General features: G+C 46.6%; 1 long non-coding RNA gene across 1 annotated transcript; it reads right to left on the minus strand.

The window, feature by feature from the left end:
* Positions 1-404: 404 nt before the first annotated feature.
* LOC110303995 (uncharacterized) lies at positions 405-19,372 on the minus strand. The gene is made up of 3 exons (XR_002378992.2): positions 19,208-19,372; positions 18,374-18,897; positions 405-553 (listed from the first exon to the last, which is right to left on the minus strand). It is a non-coding gene; the product is annotated as an uncharacterized LOC110303995 (long non-coding RNA).
* Between the last annotated feature and the right edge of the window lie 3,803 nt (positions 19,373-23,175).

The following is a 23,175-nucleotide window of genomic DNA, read 5'->3' on the forward strand; positions in this document are numbered from 1 at the left end:
TCTTCTCTTTCCTGGGAGGGGCTTCAGGACACTAAGATGCCTTTTCCAGGGTGTCTCCAGCAGTCTACCATTAGGAGATGAAACGCATACCTAGAGGATTAGCCATCCAGACACCACCTTCCCCAAAATGACTTGCTAGGAAGACAGACTGCTGCAAAGGTAAACACGTGTGCTCCCGATATGATATAACATATAACACCATTCACATTTCTGGAGTAGGCTCTGCACGGGACAAGGACAAGTTCAGACAACAAACAAACAAAAACAAAAACAAAAAAATTGCTCCAGAGCCAGGGGAAGAGAAGTAGTTCAGCTAGTTCTCTAGGCTCTCCAGAGCGCATAGCAAGGTCGTGGCCCCCCAGGGAAGGAGGCTCTCACAGAGAACAAACAAAATCACCTTGGGTCTCTGCAGGCAACTGCAAACAATCCCATGCAGGCGGGTACTGAGAGGGCTCCATTGCTCCAGGCAAGTCCATCCGTGTGATGATCTGAACACAGATGCAGAGTGTAGAGAAGAGGTGGCCCTTCTTCTTGTACCTAAAACAAGGTCCTCCTGGTAGGAGGAGGGATAGTATGGAATCTTGCTCGAGGAGAGAAGAGTTGGAAGGGATGGTGGAAAGCATTGGCTTTTCCTGATTGCCTGCTTAATATGGGGCGTCTGGACAGTATCTGGCAAGGCTTACCAGATCTATACCCTCTGGCAATGTGAGTCAAGAGAGAGAGAGAGAGAGGCCAGGCGTGGTGTTGCACACCTTTAATCCCAGCACTTGGGAGGCAGAGGCGGGCGGATTTCTGAGTTCAGGGTCAGCCTGGTCTACAGAGTGAGTTCCAGGACAGCCAGGACTACACAGAGAAACCCTGTCTTGAAAAACAAAACCAAACAGGGGGGTGGGGGGGACTGGGGATGGGGGGGGTGCACTTCTACCAGGCAGCAGCCCTACTCCCTGTGATGAAAAGCCCAGTCATGACCTGGCCACAGTTCCCCTGCTCCCTGCAATAGAAGGCCTTTCCCAGTTTGGCAAAGGAAAGAAACGCTGCCGGGTTTCGCATGATAGGGTTAAGTGCTGCTTCCCTAGTTCACCCCATTACCATGATGGATCCTGAGGTTTGCCTAGGAAGCACTGGCTTCCTGACATGTGGGGTTTTCACACTGAAATGAGGACAGTCCCCCTACCTGCCACACCTATTGTGTGACCTTCCCCTGTCTTGTCTTCTGCCATCACAGTTGGTGTAGAGTCCCATGGACTGTCAGCTTGTTGCAGATGGACTTTGGAATCATTCGCCTCTATAACCCCTGGTCGTGGGCAGAAAAAAAAAATATCCCAAAGCTATTACTATTGTGTTAGAATTGAGGCTCACATCCCGACAGACCACACCAGGCCAATATGGTTCCATGTGGGGTTTACTGTGGGGGAAGGGAGCAAAGGTGGCAATGAGAAAGAGAGAGAGGGAGAGAGAGAGAGAAAGAGAGAGAGAGAGAGAGAGAGAGTGAGTTGTGACATAACCCCACACAGGTAAAGGTGGGAGGTGAGCCAAATAGATTCTGGGAATGTATGGTGGTTGCCATGGCAACGGATGTGGGGTCCCTGTCATCTAGCTTTGACTCTACACATCCAAGATGGTCCTTCCGTGTCCTGCACCCAGGGCAGTCAATGGATGTCTGATTCCTACATCTTTTCATCACTATTCCCTAGTCACTAGAATAAAGAATTTAAGGACCAGGGGTCTCATTTGTTCCTCTCTCTTTCTCCCTCCCTTCCTTCCTTCCTTTCCTTCCCTTCCTTTCCTTCCTTCCTTTCTTTCCTTCCTTTTTTCTTCTGTCCTTTCTCTCCTTTCTCTCTTCTTCTTCTTCCTCTTCTTCCTCCTTTTCCTCCTCTTCCTCCTCTTCCTCCTCTTCCTCCTCTTCTTCCTCTTTTTTTTTTTTTTTTTTGAGACAGGTTTCACTCTGTAGCTCTGGCTGGCCTGGAGTAGACCAGGCTGGCCTCAACTAGCAGATATCCACTTGCCTCTGCCACCCCAGTGCCAGGATTAAGGGTTTGAATCACCATGCCCAGTAAAGTCGTTTGTTATTGTTCATTTCTCTCTGTCTGCTACGAGTGGAATATTTGTAAGTAAGAACTATGGGACTCCCTACTTTTAACTTTCTGAGTTTGTATTTAAAATGTCCTACTGTCCCCATTTTCCAGGTATGAATTTGATGGTGTAGAGAAGAGAAATAATTTGCTCAAATGCCCCCAGTTACTTACAGGTAGCCTGGGGCTGGGCCCCCCAGGTGGACTCTGCACTGGGCTGGAGAGCCTATGTTTATAACCACAATACTCTGCTGCCAGAAGCATGGGTGAGGGAGGCGACATCTGTAGGGGGTGGGGGGTGCCAAGCCTGTCTGTAGCATTGAGGAAAGGGGTGTGCAGCGCCTGTTTCTCTGCCTCTTGTCCTTTAGCCATACTGAGCCTGGCTCCTTTGAGGTAAAAGAAAGCATCGTGCAAGAGTGTGGTCCAGGAGACCCAATAGCTAACAAAACAGGAAGCTTGCTCACTGTTTACAAGGTAAATGAGAAGCAGAGAGCAAGCCAAGGTGGAGCTCCTGCCCAAGGTAACAGCCAGACAGTGGCAACGCCAGGCTGGGAGCCCTAATCCCCTGACTTCCTGCCTGGGGTTTCTCCAGGCATTCCCCCCACCCCATTCTGCGCCTATAAAAAACACACAGGGCTCTCTTTACCACATTCCTCAAGTTTTAAAGGCACCGCTCCTGCTGTCCTCCTTCCCAAATTCTAATACTCTTTTCTTTTTAACATCTGAGGAAGAAAGTGTTATGGTTAAAAGCATTTGGATTCCACTATGTCACTGTAACATAACGTGTAATAAATACCTTTTATTATTTATTACCTAAAAGCTTAGGGGCCATGGAAGACTAAAAGCTATCCTTTTTTTTTTTTCCCCCTCTTGATGAAGCTCTAACAAGTTTATTCCAGCCCCTGGGTGGAAGGCGAGGGTGGGAAAGGGCGCAGTGGAGCTTTGGGATTTAATCTTCTCAATGCCACAGGCCGTGTCTCTGTGATCATTGTATGTGACTAGAAGATTTGTTTTAGCTCAAACCTTGCAGCCTGGGGCATGCATGCCAGGCTCCCAGAACCGCCTACCCCAGCCCATCCCCATAATAAGCTTCAGTAAAAACAGAACGGAGGATCTAGGTTACCCCTGAGTTCCCTGGGGTAACCCTGTGCTCAGAAACTTCTGTTCCAGGATAAGAGCTACAGAAAGATCTCGGAGTCAGTTAGTGGAGCAAATTAACTTTGTGGCTATTTCTGGTGAAAAGAAAAACAAAAATCCTTTATCTTAAAAGGCACAGAAGACTACAAGTCCTCCACACTTTACCCTCCTACCCCCTCTTACTACCTGACAGGCGGGAATTGTGTTTGCATTAAAATGGCATCTTCCAAGAGGACCTATGAACCTGAAACAAATGTTGTTTAATTTGCCATTCATTAGGGGTGTATCGGGATTGATTTATTGCACCCTTATGACCCTACATCTTTGGAACAGCATTCCTGCACGATTAAACTGGGAAAGGGTTCAGACAGGAGTTGCAGGGATCAGCAAAGGAGGCTATGGTGATGCTGAAAATTGCTGGGTATCTGTAACCCAAAGAGAACACAGAACAGTTGAGCTTTGAAGGCATGTGAGCCAGACAAGAGTGTGTAAGCCTTTTGACCCAGGTTTGCCAAGTCTCTCCTAAGGGATGTGGCCCACACAGGCCACTGTGATCCAGCTTGTAGATTGTTGAGTACTCTCCCCCCCCCCCCAGGAACCCTGCTCTTTCTGCTAACTACACCACAGCCAGAGAAACATGGAGGTAGATACAAATTAGAGATGTTCGCTAGAGAGAAAACTGTGCCTCCTGGCAGAATCAGAAAATGGTCAAATTAAACAAAACAAAGCCAAAAAAAAAAAAAAAAAAACCCAAAAACCAAAAACCAAATTGCCGAACGCTGAGAATTGAGGTGACAGCAATTCCCGCCCCCCCCCCCCCCCCCCCGAGCACTGGGATCCAATCTCTGTCTTGTGCGAGGCACAAGTCTAATTACAACTCTTATGAGGAAAGATGACAGTGTTTTATTTTATTTTATTTTGTTCTTTATGTGTAAACCAACCAGTCAAGTACTGGTAAGCCTCAGCCAGCTGGCATTTATTTGTTTTTATCTCCTACTGTGATTCACCTTGTTTTAATTGACTTCCAAGAAAACATTCAGGAATGGGGCTGGGGGGGGGGCACTTCGTGGTTGTGGCTGTAGCTAAATACACACGTTTACCTGAAGCCGGGGTCAGGGAGGGAGGACACGGTGCCTTCAATTCCCTACCCAACTTCCTTCCAATCCTATCACCTTAGGCTATCCTGCCAGAGTCCGTGGGGCTGGGTTGGAGGGAACTCCGGGAACCTTGTGCGCCTGCGCCTTCTGTGAGCGCTTAAATGCTGGGTCTCCCTGGAAGCAGCTATCCCCAGGTCTGACCACTCCTACCCACAGTCCTCTTAGACTCCCACCCCAAACCGGCATTTGTCAGGTGTCTAGCAAGCATCCTGGCTTTGGTTTTCCCATTGAAACCAAATGGCTATATAAGTGAAGAGGAATGTGGAGGCGGGGGCAGAGGAGGTCTGCAAGTTGATCGTATTCTATTATTTGGGGGGACATTAGGAAGTCCCTTTTCAAATTTTCTCCCCACCGAGGCTGGGCATCCTACCACTTGTGAGGGAACTGGCTTCCCCCAAGAGTGTTAGGAGTTATTAACATCGCTTAGGAAAGGAGTCCCTGGAGGTTCGCCATGGGCTTGATCGTACAGAATGGCTGTGCGAATCAAGGGCTAGAGATGCTCTAGAGGATAACTTGCTGTCTCTCCTTAAAGAATCTGGAGTGTGCTTCCCGGAGTGAGCAGCAGGAAGTCTGACTGACCTACATGAAGCATCCAGAGTTAATGATTCATTCAACTGCTCTCTCAGACGTTCACTAGCCAGAGGTCTGAAACTTAATTTTTTTTTTCTTTTTTGATAGAAACGGACACCTACGGTTTAAGAATTCCCTTATAGCCTTTGGGATGAAAAATCTTGGCTTCCCAGTTTTAATTCAAATACAAGGTGAGAGGCTCTTCTCCTAAGAGGAGCCAGCAAGGAACTCTCTCTGGCTCCTTCTGTTAGGGGGCCTTGCCCTCCTCCCAAGCTCTGTGGCCTGGGTACCTTTGATGTCCAGGCTGCCTCCGACCTCATCTCAGTAGGATGCTCTCCTTGATCCCTTCCAACCTCCCCACCCAAGGTCCTCCTGAGTGTGGGAAAGTGGGTGGAGCAGAGTAGCGCAGCATCTGAGGTCTCTCAGCCCGCAGTGAGGGGCCAGGTCAGCAGGACAAACAGGAAGGTGCAAAAGGATGGAGTGGAGACAGGAACGATGGAACGACAGAAAAGATGGAATGGACAGAGCCAAGGGCCCAGCCAGAGCTTCCCACGGCATTCACCACAAGGTGCTGGCTGTATTTGGCGTGGTCTCCCCCACCCCCCAGCTCCATCCCATTTACAACTGCTTAAACAGCCCTGTATCCAACCAGCTCATGACAGCTGTTTTAACCTGTGGAGACGACTCTGGATGGTGATGGATAGGCAGATAGACTTGCTGGGTATGGCTGCATATGCAGCCAACTGCCCACTCCGATTTTGGCTTTATCCTTCTACCGTTCCTGGTGTAATCCCCACGCTCTGCCACCCCTCGGGCCTTCTTGTCTTTATAATTTCTGTCTTGTTTGTTCTATGCCACTCAAGGAGCTACAACACCTTTGGCTTCCCTAATGCTCTTTCCACGTCCAAACTTCATCCTCTCTCTGCCCTTGACTTTGAAGATGTCCTCATCTCTCTGGTAAATAGTACTGCGTGTACAGCACCCCCCCCCCACACACACACCTTGGTGGATTTCAGCAGAATTAACCCGAGAGTTGTAAGTCAAATCTTAAACGGAAACAATTAACTAGCACTCAGTGAATGGTGGCTCTGAGAACTGATAATCAATTCTCGTATTCTATAATGTCCTTTGGTTGGTGTGTTTCTTCTGTAAGTGGCAGGCAGGTGTGAAGGGGCTAAAATTATGGAGGTGCCAAAAGGACATCATTGTCTTGAAAAGGTAGTTACTAAGTCTGCCTCGGTTTGTGTCAGCCACTTCATCCAGAGCCTTAGAGCCTGGGCTGTTCACTAAAGCTCCCAGGTGTTAGCTTTGACTTTCTAAAGAGGACAGTAAAGACTGGGCACATGGCATGAGTGGATCACAAGACACTTTCAACAGGGGATGGAGCTGGGGAAAGTGGTGATCTTTCTTTCTTTCTTCTTTTTTTTTTTTAATTTACTGTTTATTTTTTTTTAATTTTTAATATTTTTTATTACGTATTTTCCTCAATTACATTTCCAATGCTATCCCAAAAGTCCCCCATACCCCTCCCCCCCTTCCCTACCCACCCATTCCCATTTTTTTTGGCCCTGGCGTTCCCCTGGACTGGGGCATATAAAGTTTGTGTGTCCAATGGGCCTCTCTTTCCAGTGATGGCCAACGAGGCCATCTTTTGATACATATGCAGCTAGAGTCAAGAGCTCCGGGGTACTGGTTAGTTCATAATGTTGTTCCACCTATAGGGTTGCAGATCCCTTTAGCTCCTTGGGTACTTTCTCTAGCTCCTCCATTGGGAGCCCTGTGACCCATCCACTAGCTGACTGTGAGATCTTTCTAACAGTTTCCAAAGTGCCCAGAAAAAGCCATGGGGAGGACAGAAGAGCTACAGAGATTTTTCAGAAAAGTGTGTGGAATAGGAAGGAGCCTGAGGGAAGAGCAGGAAGTCTGGAGCTTGGGGTCTCAGAAACCATCTCTACACCCATGGGCCCTGAGGGAAATGCCACCTACCCAGCCCACGTGAAGATTCCACACGGAAGGCCTTTGCTTCTGAGTTAGCTCTGAGGCCTGGCGCATCGTTGTGACTCCGAAAGCACACCATAAGCTTTTGGCACAAAGTCAACCTTTACTTCCCCGAGCAGAAGGTTCCTTAGTGCAATGTGACGAGACAGAACCACTTAGCATGCCACTTTTGCCAGATCTTTCCACTTCAAAGTGCAAGTTTGGAATGCTGTTCTTAGCTCTACCACTGCGCTATCATGGGACAGTGACCGCGCCCCACATCAGGCTCCCTATTGCTGGCCACAAAACTAGAGAGAGAAATCTTTAGCACCCAGTAAAACCATGACTGCTCCAAATAGTTCATAATGATTTTTTTTTCTGGGAAAAATAACTTTCAACTGAAATAGCATAAAAAAGCAATGGGAAAATGCACAGGCATGCGAGAAAACCCAATCTCCACTGTTCCATAACAGTGTATCACATCGCAGAGAAGAAAATAGAAAGAAAAATGTGTCCCTAGAGAGTCAACAGCTCGAGCTTCTCTGTCCCATAGAAATGACTGTTTATAGTATATACCAAAGCACCATATTAGGAGACCACTTTTTTGGTTTTTCTTTGTTTGACTCAACCAATTCATGGGCAAAGAGATTCAAAATGATTAGAGAACATATTTCCGTTGTTCACCAATGTTACTGTATTATTGTCACACTGCATCCTCTGACACACAGCTGGGTGGCATGGCCCGGGAATGACTATCTTGATGGGAAAACAGGAGTGCCTCTGGGATGCACAACACTACCACATAACACACAACACAACCATCAGGTCAAACATTACCAGGCTCTGATACGTCTAAAGAAAATATCAAGCTGCCAAGCTGGGGAAAGGAGTTCTTTGGTGCTGGCCTGATGAAGATGCCGGACAGGGTCATGAGTCCGTGGTCAGGGAGAAGCTTGATTCAGTATGGTGATTGTCCCAGTGAATGTCTCTGACCAGCAGTGTAGGTTAAAGGAAAGATCTCCGGGAACCTGGGCTCAGAGAGAATTCTCCTTTGCACATCCTACCTACATCCCCTCTAGAGAGCTACTCACCTCAGTGTCCTTATGGAATTCTATAAGAAGAACTCCATAAATATTACATACACATTTATTGTCACTACTTCTATTGACCTGGACTGCCATGACAAGGCATTATAGAATGGCTGTCTTAAACAACACATTTGCTTTCTCTAAACCCTGGAATCAAGATCCAGGCCCAACGGGTGAATGGCTTGATTCTTGAAGATTTCCTTCTAGATATCAGATAGCTGCCTTCTCAGTTGTGTCTTGGTATAACGGCTAGTTAATCCTTGTGCGGTGTGCAGAGAGATCAAGAGAGAAAGGAAGAGAGGGCAAGGGATGGAAGGAAAGAAGAAAGGAGATGGGGAGGGAAGATTGTTTCTTTGGTATAGCATTGTGCCTAGGCACTAATCCTATTGCAGAAGGGTTCAACCTCTGTGGCTTCATTTAATCTTAATTATTTCCTTGAAGTCCACATCCCACACTGGGAACTAAGACCCCGAGTGAATGGACTTTGCAAAGAAAGCCTTTACTCCATAAAATCTGTAACAATTGTTATTATCACTATCCTAAATTATATATCATAAACTTTGAGTTAGATAAATCCAATGCAAAATTATGAAGGAATAGGAGCATGTGGCCGTTTGAATGAAAGCGGTCCCATAGGCTCGTGGGAGTGGCACTACTGGGAGGTGTGGCCACATTGGAGTAGGTGTGGTTTTGTTGGAAGAAGAATGTCACTAGGAGGTGGGCTCTGAGATCTCAGATGCTCAAGCCAGGCCTACTGTGACATTTGCTTCCTGTTGCCTGAGGATCCAGGTATAGGACTCTCAGCTACCTCTCTAGTACTAAGCTGCCTGGCTACTGCCATGCTTCCCACCATGATGATAATGGATTAAACCTCTAAACTGTCAGCCACGCCAATTAAAAGTTTTCCTTTGTAAGAGTTGCCATGGTCATGATGTCTCTTCACAGCAGTGGGAATGCTAAGACAGGGTGTTCCTATGTCTCCATTGCTCGGCCGTGTTCAGTTAACCATCAGACACTGTTGATCAGACCAAGGCAACTCTTATAAGGACAACATTTCATTGGGGCTGGCTTACAGGTTCAGAGGTACAGTCTATTATCATCAAAGTGCGAGCATGGCTGCATCCAGGCAGGCATGGTGCAGGAGGAGCTGAGTGTTTTAACATCTTCATCTGAAGGCTACTAGCAGGATACTGGCTTCCCAGGCAGTTAGGATGAAAAAGCCCACACCCACAAGGCCACACCCACTCCAACAAGGCCACACCCACCCCAACAAGGTCACACCCACTCCAACAAACTCCAACAAGGCCACACCCACCCCTACAAGGCCACACCCACTCCAACAAGGCCACACCTACCCCAACAAGGCCACACCCACTCCAACAAACTCCAACAAGACCACACCCACCCCTACAAGGCCACACCTACTCCAACAAGGCCATACCTACTCCAACAAGGCCACAACCACCCCAACAAGGCCACACCCACTCCAACAAACTCCAACAAGGCCACCCCCACCCCACAAGGCCACACCCACTCCAACAAGGCCACACCCACTCCAACAAACTCCAACAAGGCCACACCCACCCCTACAAGGCCACACCCACCCCTACAAGGCCACACCCACCTCTACAAGGCCACACCCACTCTCACAAGGCCACATCTCTCAACAGTGCCACTCCTTGGGCCTAGCATATACAAACCATCACAACACACACGTGCTTACTGCTGCTTCTTCCACTCATGATCTGACTAAACTTTGGAAAAGCACGGTCTGGAGAAATGAACTCTGAGAGGCAATCCATGTTGCTTTGACTAAAGACTTTGGTATGTACAAGCATCTCCGGACTTTCTGTCTTCAACAACACATACACAGCCATCAGTCTGCCTCACAGATCCCGAACTCTGTGCTATATATTTGTAATTAGTTTCCCTGGGACCTGCCATAGTCCCCCTACTTAGCAGAGAATGCACCTACAAAGTTAGACCCACACCCATTACCATCCTAAGACTCTTTTCGCAGGCCTGTTTAACTGTCTCAAACTGTTCCAACCATCCTCCCCATACACATGAATCTTGGAGTCAAATTATCCCCAACACTGAAGGTGTTCCTTGGCTTCCTCTTACTAATTCAGGCCGCTCTACCCCTTCTGGGGCAGCTGGCTCACCAGTTTGTAGATTTGGGAGGGGATAACTTCAATGCTAGCACAGGGAGACAACTTGGCAGACGGAAGGCATCTCTCTTAAGAACAGCTTGTAAATTGAGCTGACTCTATGTATCTTGAACAGGATTTGAATTCCTGCACAAAACATCATAAAAAAGAAGCAAGTTGGGAAGGAAAGGGTTTATTCAGCTTACACTTCCACACGGCTGTTCATCACCAAAGGAAGTCAGGACAGGAACTCACACAAGACAGGAACTTGGAGGCAGGAGCTGATGCAGAGGTCATGGAGAGGACTGCTTACTGGCTTGCTTTCCCTGACTTACTCAGCCTGCTTTCTTATAGAACCCAGGACTACCAGCTCAGGGATGGCCCCATCCACAATGGGCTGAGCCCTCCCCCCTTGATCGATCACTAATTGAGAAAACACCTTACAGCTGGATCCTTTCTCTGTGATAACTCCAGCTTGTGTTAAGTTGACACACAAAACCAGCCAGAACAACTGACCCCTTGTCAGCTTGACACACAAACACATCACTATTAAGCCTCAACCCTTGTTTTCTTATTTCATCCCCAAGATCTAAATAACTTTAAAAGTCCCACAGTCTTTACAAATTCTTACATATTAACATTTCAATCCCTTAAAAATATCCAATCTCTTTTGAAATTCAAAGTCTTTTTACAGTTCAAAGTCTCTTAACTGTGTAAGAAAATACTTTCTTATTTCAAGAGTGAAAAGTATCAGGGCACATTCACAATCAAAATCAAACTCTAACCATCCAGTGTCTGGGATCTACTCACCGATTTCTGGGCTCCTCCAAGGGCTTGGGTCATTTCTCCAGCCATTCTCTTTGTAGCACACACCTTATCTTCTAGGCTCCAGCTGTCTCTACTCCACAGCTGCTGCTGTTCTCGGTGGTCATCTCATGGTACTGGCATCCCCAAAACACTGCTGTCTTCTGCTACAACTGGATTGCACTTTCTCAAATAGCCTCTCATAGGCTCTTTCCATGGTGCTAAGCCTCAGCTTCTCTGGTCTCATTAGTCCTTGGTCCTCAACTGCCAGTGAGACTGCACCTTCACCAATGGCCTCTCTTGGCCAAGCATCAGTGCCAAGAGTCAGCTGTTCTTCACGACCCCTTCATGTTTCAAAACCAGTACCACCTGGGTGACTCTTATACGTTACCAAGTCTGGCTGCCAACACGAGGTATAACCATGGCTGCCTCTGGAACACAGCTTCTCTGTGCTCTCAGGAAACACTACCCAGAAGATTTCACCTTAGTGATGCTGGTCTCTTCTTAATCACTGCTAATTTCTTAGTTCCAGCTAACCAGCATCAATCATCCCAGTGATGCAAAGGTTTCGCTTTAGTAGTTCTGGTATCTTGTTAATCACAGCTGATTCTTCAGACAACTGACCAAAACCACAGAATCTCCCGAAAGCAAAACAGCAACAGCCCTGACAAGAGTCCATAAGCAAGGCCTCCATCATTTGCACTGTTCTCGACATTATCTTCCAAGCTCCTACAGAACATCCCACAGAGTTCTTAACACCCAATGGCTCTTCTATCTTCTAGGTCAAAGTTCCAAAGTTGTTTCAAAGTCCTTCCACGGTCCTCCCACAAACAAGGTCAGGTTGTCACAGGAATACCCTACTTCCAGTTTGTCTTGGACAGGGTTTATATTCAGGCACAAAACATCATGACAAAGAAGCAAGTTGGGGAGGAAAGGGTTTATTTAGCTTACACTTCCACATTGCTGTTCATCACCAAAGGAAGTCAAGACAGGAACTCACACAGGGCAGGAACTTGGAGGCAGGAGCTACTTACTGGATTGCTTCCCCTGGCTTGCTCAGCTTGCTTTCTTCTAGAACCCAGGACTACCAGCGCAGGGATGGCACCACCCACAATGGGCTGGGCTATCTCCACCCTTGATCACTAATTGAGGAAATGCCTTACAGCTGGATCTCATGGAGGCATTTCCTCAAGGTAGGCTCCTTTCTCTGTGATAACTCCAGCTTGTGTCAAGTTGACACACAAAACCAGCCAGGACACCATGTTTGCAGGAGCAGCCCTAAGCTGGGTCAAAAACACATAGTTTGGTGAAAAAGAGAATATGTGATTCAGAGGGAGAGAAAAGTTGAGGTCATCAGATCATAGTTATGCACTTCCTATGAAGGAGCCTTCCACTTGGAAGCTGTCTACATGGTGCTGAGCAGGACGCCTCTTGGGAGAAAGAAGGTGGGTGAAACTTCCCCACCTAGGTTGCCCCACCAGCATTCCAGGTAGTTCTGCTATCCAAATCGTTCCCCGAAAACCTAGTGGCTTTAAAATTGTGTCTTAGTTATCTCAAGGTTCAAGGCTAAGTAAAATGGCTTTCATGTAGACTTCCGTGCACTTATAAATAAATGCCTGCTAGGGCTGGAGTCGTTACAAAATCTTTTTGCTCCTAAGTCTACCATTGACTTAGGCTGACAGCGGTGACCTCAGCTGGGAACATCAGCTGAATTCCTTCCTGCACGTGGTCTCTTCACTGACCAGGGCTTCCTCATAGCATGGTAGCCACGATCCAAGAGAGAACATCTCACAAGGACCAGGTTAAAAAAAAATGGTGAAAGGAAAACAAAACATACTCATAGACTAAAAATAAAGCCATCAATAATTACACCTGTTACTAAAATTTTAGTGGCTCAGGGAGGTGGAATGAACACTAGCCTGGGAATCGAAATATTTTCACCCCAACTCACCTAATTATTCTAAAAAAAAAAAAACCAGAAACAGAAAAACAAGCAAAACAACAACAAAAATACTGGCAAAAGTTGGTGAAGTTACCGACCAGATGCAGCCTGGACTTCTTCGTTTGGATGACGACGACGATCAGAGTCTACCATCTACCTTAGATGGTTCTCGGATAGTTGCATAAAAATAACGAGGGAATGCAAAAGAACCTTGAAAACTGTGACCTGGAGCTAATGACAGGAACCCTGGACATTGCAGGACTATCTTCTCAGTCCTCTCGGGCCTTGGTTTTCTGAGTGGAGATAGCAATGCTTAGCAATGCTTTGGAGCAGTCCCTCAGACACAGTGGCCTAAGGCTCCATGTTGCAGGAAAGAGAATTCTCCTAGACACCTGAATATCCGTCTGTGTACCCCCAAGTGAGCCACGCCTCCCACCTAGCAGACATTCCCTTTAGGGAGTAGTCTCCACATGTCCTGTGTTTTTCGGTTGGAAGTCGTAACTGCATACAAGGGAAGTATTGTGGGAAGCCACATGTGCCGTTGCAGAGTAGCACAGGCTTCTGTTGGCCACCACGCATACATAGGCAGTAAAGTTTTTTTGCCAAGATGAGGTTTTGAGAACTAACCAAAATTAACCAATCAGATGAGAGAGAAGTTGACCAATCAGATGAGAGAGAAGTTAACCAATCAGAAGAGAGAGAAGTTAACCAATCAGGTGAGAGAGAAATTAACCAATCAGATGTAGGCATGCAAATGAGGTGGTAAGCATCAACCAAGCACAACCAATCCGGGTGTGAGACACGCCTCTCCTAGGCCTATATAAAGTAGCACCAGTGCTGGGCTCAGGGTCTATTCACCTCTACAATCAAGCTCTCCCAATAAACGTGTGCAGAAGGATCCTGTTGCAGCGTCATTCTTGCTGGTCGAGTCGGACGCGCGCAAGAAAGTATCACCGCCCTGGCCCTGCCCCAGCTACGTCCCACCCTGGCATGCCACGCCACGCCACGCCCCCACCCCAGGATAGCCAGTAAATATATATATATTACATTATGATCAATATGGAAACCACACAATTGGAAGAAAATGACTGTAGGTCTCTGTGACTGTGGAGAACAGATCTGTGTTACCTGACCCAGGTGAGATGTAAGACTGACCATTTCACTGCAGGAGTCTGTGGTTTCATGGTGTCACACACAAAGCTGGTCCGTCTACTTAACCATCAAACTCCCAGAGTCAGAAAAGATGCATCTCAGATGTCTTTGAGTCATTCAAGGTGATTTTCATAGAGCATATACTCAGTGCTATTTAATTTATGGGGAACTAGAAAGAGATGATGTCATTTAAAATAATGAACGAGACAATGCACATTCAATCCCATCTTTGTATTAAGCTTACTCTTTAAAACCAACACCCCAACCCACCCTGTCCAACCTTCACCTCAGGTGAGGAAGCCAGCAGCCTTGACAAAGACAGACCTGGCCTGTTAATTGAATGTTCCAGGCTCTGTTTAGCTTAATAACTGGGTCTTTGTTTTTGGTCAAGTTCTCAATGTTAAGGAGGCATTTAAATCAGATGCATTGCAGGGAGAATTCAAAACCTCAACTCCTCCTGTTGGGTTCAGCTCCTGCCCCATCAAGTTCCACTTCTTCCTGCCTCCAGCCCCATTTGAGTCCATTGTCTCACGATAGTCACCCCCAGCTCTTTGCTTGGCTCTCTCCCATCTCTTTCAGTGTCTCTTTGGTGAGCCTTGAGGCCCTCTATTTAACTCGATACATTTACGCTTCCACTTGCTACCTTATATCTTCTACTTCAAAACTGCTGATTCGGATGAGTTAGGGTGAGTATCTAATTTCTCTTTCCTCTTTAGACTGTATTCTTCATAAGAGAAAGAACTAAATCATAGGGGCTTAGGGTGAGAACTAGATCTATTTTGTACATGACTGCCTCCCTAAGACTAGTATGGGATTGGCCTGACCATCTAAGTAAACACATATGACCAACAAACCAAAGAAGGGCTGCTTATAAAGCATTTCGCGTGTGCAGTTCTGTGTTACATAAGCAGTTGGTAAATTAGTCTTTCAAAATGAATATATATGTGTATACACACACACACACACATATTCTACAAAAGTGGGGTTTCTCTTTTGAAATCTGTCGTCTGTCAAACACAAAAGCATAAACCACCAGTGCTTCCACTCAAGGGCCCTGCTTCACATTGTTTCCAATAGGCTATGAGTCAGACAACACACCCTCGACCAAGCATCAATCAGCAAATGAGGCCTTAGTTGTTTTATGGGGCAGAGTCCAGCCCCACTGAGAGCATGAACAATCTTGTTTAAGAAGAGGAACACATTTAAAACCTATAAAAAAAATGTTTTGTGTCTCTGCAGTAGGCAGCCATAGAAAAGTGCTAAGTATGGAAATTCCCTTCAAGTTTCTCAGAGCCAAGTGCTTGCCGTGTGAACCCCAGGGATCTGAGTTCAGATCCTGAGAATCCATGGAAAAGTTGCATGCAACAGTGTCCTTAATCCAGGCGCTCCTATAGAGGGAGACGAGAGGTGGAGATGGAAGACTCCAGAGATATCTTCATCAGCTAGGCTGCCTGACACAGCAGCAGAGAGCATATTTCAAACAAGTGTGAGGTGAGGGTGACACTGGCTGTTCTACTTGTGTGTGCTTATAACTGCCCACACACACTCATATGCAGGAAAGAAAAAAAAAAGGAAGAAAGGAAGGAAGGAAGGGGGAAGAGAAGGGGAGGGGAGGGAAGGGAAGGGGAGGGGAGAGGAGGGGAGGGGAAGGGGAAGGGGAAGGGGAAGGGGAAGGGGAAGGGGAAGGGGAAGGGGAAGGGGAAGGGGAAGGGGAAGGGGAAGGGGAAGGGGAAGGGGAAGGGGAAGGGGAAGGGGAAGGGGAGGAAGGGGAAGAAGGGGAAGGGGAAGAAGGGGAAGGGGAAGGGGAAGGGGAAGGGGAAGGGGAAGGGGAAGAAGGGGAAGGGGAAGGGGAAAGGAAGGGAAGGGGAAAGGGAAAGGGAAAGGGAAGGGGGGAAAGGGAAAGGGAAGGGGGGAAAGGGAAGGGAGAGGGAAGGGAAAGGGAAAAAAGGGAAAGGGAAAGGGAAAGGGAAAGGGAAAGGGAAAGGGAAAGGGAAAGGGAAAGGGAAGGAGGGAAAGGGAAGGAGGGAAAGGGAAAGGGAAAGGGAAGGAGGGAAAGGGAAAGGGAAGGGAAGGGAGAGAAGGGAGGATTCAAAAATCCCATTTCCTTTGCTTCTATTTTCTTTCCATTCCAAGTGTGAGTCCCAGTGGTTGAGCTGCTTCATGAATGTGGGGTTGTTAGTGTGGCTCCAGAGACTTGATAGTAAGCTTTTAAAGAGGAAAAGAAAAGACAATTTGGCATGTGTGTTTTCCTTCATTTCCCCCTAGGAAAAACAGAAAACCAACAACAACAAACACACAGAATCTGGGGTTACCAGCTATGGCTCACAGACACCTTGGGGCATATTTCCTTTATCTGACAGCTGCTGAACATCTCTGGGGCCCCAAATCCTCTCTCTCGTCAAAGCCCAAGGGTGACTTGCTGTATACCCAGTGTTTAGACACGTTGCTTCTTGCAAGCGGGTAAATATTCCCACCTTCTCCTGCATTCTCGTTTTTTTCCCCCCTCTGTCTGCCCTGAGGCCTCTTCTAAGACAGAAGAATCTCATCTGATCGCTAAGTTGAAAACGGAATTTGAATTATGTATTGTCCAATAATGGATAATGCTGTATAAAGCATTACTGTGGGCTATGAGGGTTAGTGTCTCTCAAAGAATCAATCTCTTTACCTGTAAAGTGGAAATAAACACGACAGCTACCTCATACAATGTTATAATATGTAAAAGAACAAGAGAAGGCAGGCAAGACTTGAAGGCATGGTGTCTCCAGTAGTGTCGATATTAAACAGGGTGGTGCTCTCTTCTGTTGAGAGGCAGAAATCTGATTCACCTACCATTGGATATTGAATGGTCCTTATGCCTTTTTGATATGTCCATGTGTTAGTTGTGATGCTCTGAGACCTCCAGGGTCAGATCACGAGAAACCATGAACCTTTCTTTTGTCCAATCAACTCTGGCATTCTGTGGAATGCCAGCTACCCCAGCCTACCTTAGTAGAGGATGCACCAAGCAGTCACATGAAGAAACCGCATGCAGAGAGGTGTCTGGCTTTTCCTGCTGTTCTTGCCCCAGTGCCTGACCTGTGCGTTCCGAACATTCAGCTGAGCTTGGGGAGCTGAAAACTGGAGAACTGCGGAACCCTGGCAACTGCTGCCTATCCCAACTGTCTCCAGCTTCGACTCCAATAGGAATGCATCCCTGCAGGGCCTTGCCCAAACTCCTGATTGACAAAGCGTATTGTTTTGTACTACTAAGTTTGGCAGTTAACAGTAGAAAGCTATAGTACCTCAAACATTGCTAGATAATATGAACAAAAACATTACAGTAGCGTTTGGAAGAGAATTTTTAAATTAAATGCTGAGCTTTGCTAACTCCAGGGACATGTTCCTCGGAGACACATAGGACCAAGAAGGTTATAAAATGACACACGATGTGGTTCCCCGGTGTCCTCGGAAGTGCTTCCAAGTCACAGGAGCTCAACAAACGTTTGCCTCGTGAATGAATAAATATAATTAAGAATGAATAATAAATGAAAAGCAGCCTTCTGCGAATGAATGGTAGAGTTCACGCATCATTTAAGGGCATTAAAGTTCCCCTAAGATGATTTTTTTTAATCTAAAAATTGCAATGTGGGATAGACTTTAAAACGTCTTTAAATGTTCTGAGAAAAAAACAGGATATTGCCTCAAAACTATCCTTCAGGTAGACTGTTGAGACTTTAAAGTGCTTCTCTGGCTGTGATTCCTTGTTCAGCCAACAGGAGCAACTAGCTAATTTAATCACTGAATAAATTACTTTGTATTTGCTGTGCCAACACTGTCAGTATTGGAGATACAGTATTGAGTAACCAAACGATACATGTCTCTTGCAGCAACATTTTTAGTAGGAGAAGACACTGAATAAACAAAATCAAGGGAGCTTGTGCTTTTGAGGACGGCAGAGGAAAGCACAGTGTGGTGGTTTGAGTGAGACTGCCCCCCCATAGGCTCATAGATTTTATACTTAGTCACCAACTAGTGGAACTATTTGAGAAGGACTGGGAGGTGTCTTGGAGATATGCCACTGGGAATGGGTTTTGGAGTTTCAAAATCCCACACCATATCCAATCTCTGTCTCTTCTGTCTCTCCCTTTCCCTCTCTCTCTTCCTCCCTTTCTCTCTCTCTCTGTCTCTTTCTCCCTCTTCCTCCTCTCTTCCCCCTCCATCTCCCTGTTTTCTGTGGGCCAGGATCTAACCTCTTAGGTACTTTTCCAGCACTTTGCCATCCTGACGCATGGATGATAATGGATGAGCCCTCTAAAACTCTAAGCAAGCCCTCCCAAAGAGTTACCTTGGTCACAATGTCTCTTCACAGCAGCAGCTCAGGAGCCAAGATACACAGCACGGTAGAAAGGCACGGCTGTAATGGAGCAAGAAGTGGCTATTGTTTAAGAAGAGCAAAAGCTAATAGGTAGATGATGCTTGCGCAGAAACAGAAGGAAGTCCAGAATGGCTTCTGTGGCTCCTTTATGAACTGAGCCACCTTTCCAGAGCCTCTTCTCCTCCACCTTTTATTTTATTTTATGTAATAGTTGAGAATACTTGTGAGGTAAAGTGTGGCGTTGGGGTACATTGAACACATGGTACTCAAATCTCAGATCAGGCCCATGAGCATTTCTTGCTCCATAAAGACATCCCTTGCATTGGTGACATTTGTGTCCTCTTGTCTAGGTCCTTATAAGACATAAAGTAAACTGTGAGCTGTGCACACTTCAATCTCAAGTTAGAGAGTTGGAGGAGCAGAGGAGCGGAGGAAACACAGGAAGGCTGCCTGGCAGAAGTATGGCTCGGGTGCTTTTTGGAACGACCAAGCAACTGCAAGGTTGAGAAGGAAAATAGATGAATATATAAGCTCATTTGTTAAAAACAAACAAACAGACAAAACAAAACCCAACAGCTAACATTTCCTCCTCCCACTCCTCTCCCCTCACCCCTCTCCCCTCCCCTCCCCCCACCACACACACACCAGAGTCCCTCCCACCCTCCAGACCTACACCTGGAGGCAGAATGAGGTAGGTCCCAGCCCTCCCACTGCAGCTGGTGGGCCTGAGCTTTTGAGCAATAAGCTTATGGCATTGGTTAATTCTTCGATGATTCCCCTGGGCTGGTACGGCTAGAAAATTACCTGTTACATACGAACAAATATTCAGACTCGAAAGTCTCGGATTTGCCCTCATCAAGAACATTCAAAAGAATGTGCTGGAGGGTTGAAGACAATTTCCAGAGAGGCGCGCATTCTCAGGATGGTTTCAAGTAATGGCTGGATCGCTGGGACAAGCGCTGACCTCCCCCACCCCACCCCCACCCCGGGGACCGAGCTCGTTAGGATGCACGTGTCGAGGACTGTTAAAATTCCAGCTCGTTACATAATAGTTGCACCTTCTGCACTCGGATACCTTGGAAAATGCTTCCAGCCCTTCCGTTTTGGTCCTCGCAGCCCTCTGACAGGCTCCAGTGTCTCAGAGAGACCGTTGCCCTAGCGAAGCTAAAAAAACAAAAACAAACAAAAACAAAAAACAAAACAAAAAAACCCGAGAAGAGTCAACGGAGAGACACTGCTGTGGGCAAGCCTCTCCATTTACTTGCACTGAAAAGACTTGAGACCTTGAGGGGCGTACTCTCCCCAAGTTTAGGGCCAGCGCTCAGAGATCCCCATGTCCTTTCCTCTTTTACCGTGTGCGCATCCCATCTCAGAAAGCGGTAATCTGACTCCGAGAATAATTCCAGGCTCCAGGCCTTGGAATTATTTAGTGCCTTGAGGGAGGGGGGAAGCAAGCATCATCTCCGATTATCAGGACTTGCTGTTCAGTTCTGCCTTTCATGAGGAGACGCCTGCTTCATCCTTTTGCCTGCATGGTGGGGTCAGCTGACCCTGCCACCACAGTCCCTCACTCTCCCACGAAAGCTTCTGGATCTGCGTCTCTCCTAGCTCCCTCGCTTTGCTTGCTTTGTGCTTCTTCAGAATTTTGAGCATTGCGTTGAATACGCGTTGTTCAAAGTCTTACCTACAGACATTTCAGACTTTTATGCAAATAACGAAAACCCAGGTGTAGGGTACAATGTTTGCCAAGAAAGCATTCTAGTATGTAAGATGTGAGTTCCAAGCCCATTCAGGAACAAAAGGATCTTCTATTTGTCCAATCAACTTCAGAGCTCCAGTACTCATGGGTCTTAACAAAGAGCAAGCTTGTGGGGCTGGAGGAGTGGCTCAGAGGTTAGGCGCATCTACTGCTTCTGCAGAGAACCCAAGTTTGACACCCAGCATCTTCAGATTGTTTTGAGTACTTTGTAGCTATTTTCAGACACACCAGAAGGAGTCAGATCTCATGACAGATGGTTGTGAGCTACCATGTGGTTGCTGGGAATTGAACTCAGGACCTCTGGAAGAGCAGTCAGTACTCTTATCCACTGAGCCATCACTCCAGCCTCCAGAGGATGATTTCTAAGGGGCAGTTCTCTCCTATCATGTGGGTTCTGAACTCTGGCCATCAGGCTTGGTGGTAAGTGCTTTAACTCACTACGAAGTGTTACCAGCCCACAAATACATTTTCCCATGGAAAGACATTTGGGGAAAGAGATTTTTTTAGATGTCTAGAAACTGTGTACTAAAGAACACGGGTGCTCTTACAACACACTGGGGGTTGTAGGTGACATCATATCCCCCCGCTGTAAGACTGTAAAGAAGAAAACCTGGTTCATCTAAACATGACACACAGTTCAGTTCTGTCCCTCTGACATCCTGTGATGAGGAGTTGTTGGACTGAGGAGGTTGCTGAGTTTTCTTTCCTTAGAATTATGCTGTTGAAAAATCACTTGCTCTGGTGTCTTCATCTGTTCCTGGTGGAAAATCATATGCCAAGAGCATAATGGTATTGTAGGCTGTGACCTGCTGCTAGATAATCACCGATCCAAAACTATAACTACTCACAACCACATAAACATGTTAAGGTAAATACTAAGGACCTCACGCACTCAGAGCCTCAGAAGTATTTCGGCTGAGTTGGTTCTGGCTTGCGGCCTCTCCCCCACTGTTGTTAAGGTGTAAGCAGGAGCTACATGGTCACCTGAAGGCTTGATGCCATTCGTCATTGCTAATCTGATGGCGGATGTTAGCAGGATGGCAGCGTGCATGTGGATGCTTCCATACTTCCAGTTTGATATCCTCACAGCTGGCTTTCCCCAGAGGAAGTCGTCCTTGAAACCCAGGCAGAGGTTTGGATGGCTTTTGAGACCTGGTCCCTGAGGCTCATGTTCTGCCATTTTTGAGATTCCCCATTATCCATCCACACAGGTCATTCCAGATTGGCTCATGATCAGACTCTGCAAGGCGTTAGCATAAGGAAAGAACTGCTGTGCTGTGTGGCACTTCTCAACCTGTGGGTCCTGACTCCATGGGGAGACGGTTCTAAACACCCTTTCACAGGGTCGCCTAAGCCCATCAGAAAACAAAGGTATTTACATGATGATTCATAACAGTAGCAAAATTACAGTTATGAAGTAGCAACAAAAAAAATTTTATGACTCCGGAACAAGAGGAACTAAGGGGTTGAAGTTAATTGCGGGATTTCAGCCTTGTTTGACAAAATGGGCCTGTGATCCCAGCATTTGGAAGGCAGAAGCAGCCAACATGGTCTACATAGCAATTTCTGGGCCAACTGGGGCTGCATTATGAGACTATGATTCAAAATACATACATACATACACACACACACATGTACACATGCGTGCATGCATATACACATACATAATACAAACATGCATACATACACACATACATACACATGCATGCATATATACATGCATATATAGATACATATACACATATATACATGATACATACACACATATATAGATACATACACACATATATACATGATACACACATATATACATACATACACACATATATGCATACAAGCATGCATATATAGATACATACACATATATATACATGCATACACACATACATCTGCTGTTGAGAGTTGTGGAAAAAAATTCAGCAAGATGAGCTGGCAATATCTTTTCTAACAGACAGTCAAGGCATCAGGTCTGAGATGCAGCTCTTTGAGAAGGTATTTAAATTGGATATGAATGATGAGAAGGAACGAGCCTTGAAAGGGTCTGGGGAAGAGTGCTCCTGATACAAGAAGAAAAGCAAAGGTGCCAGAAGCCATAACATGAGTGGCAGGTTTCAGGAGCAGTTGACACAGGAGCCCGGAGAGGAGAGATGAAATTCCATCAGAGACCTAGCAGGGGCCAGATGTGGTCCTTGGTGGCCAGAGTAGAAACTTTGGATTTCAGTAAGTGCATGGTGAAATTGAAGAAATTAAAACAGGTAAAAGACATGACCTAAGTTACATTTTCCAGAAGCTCTTTATCCAGAAGATGTCTTAATAAAATAAAATATAACATCACAGGCTGCTAAAAGAATAGTTCACAGCAGGATTGCTACAGGGGAGATGAGAAGCTGGTGAAGTTGAAAGATGTTTTAGCAGCAGAAACATTGTATCAGGTGGAGGTGAGGAGAAAGGGTCAGTAAAAACAAGGTTTAAACAATTAGGTTTAACAGAGAGAATGCTGCTCCCTTTATGAAACCCAGGAGAATGTAGATGTTGGGCTGAAGTTGAAGAGTTGGGGGGGGGGGAGGCAGAAATTCACTCTTGAAGGTGCCGACTTGAGAAGTCTGCTGGTTAAGCAAGTAGGAAAGTCCAGCAAGAGGTTGGACCCATACAGAGTACAGGGGGCCAAGAGGAGAGCTAGGAGACATCTGAACAAGAATAGAAGAGAGATTCATGGCTGTAGGCTGCCCTTTCTGAGGAAACTCCACCAGTAAGGAGTATGGGGAAGGGAAAAAGGAGGACACACACAGATTTTGCAGGTGGCAAGGCAAGTTGGGGGTTGACAGTAAATAGTGCATTTGAGAAAGGATGACCGGAGCATACACACACGCGCACGCACACGCAATCGCGTGCATGCACACAGAGTGGAGTGAGGGAGGGGTGGGACAGGGAAAGGGAGGGAGATGAGGAAGAGAGAGGGGGAAGAGAGGGAGAGAGAGAGAAGGAGGGGGGACGGAAAAGGGAGGGGGTAAGG

Source organism: Mus caroli, unplaced genomic scaffold (genome assembly GCF_978045245.1).
Source record: "Mus caroli unplaced genomic scaffold, Mus_caroli_1 scaffold_9, whole genome shotgun sequence".
In the NCBI taxonomy this organism is placed as follows: Eukaryota; Metazoa; Chordata; class Mammalia; order Rodentia; family Muridae; genus Mus; species Mus caroli.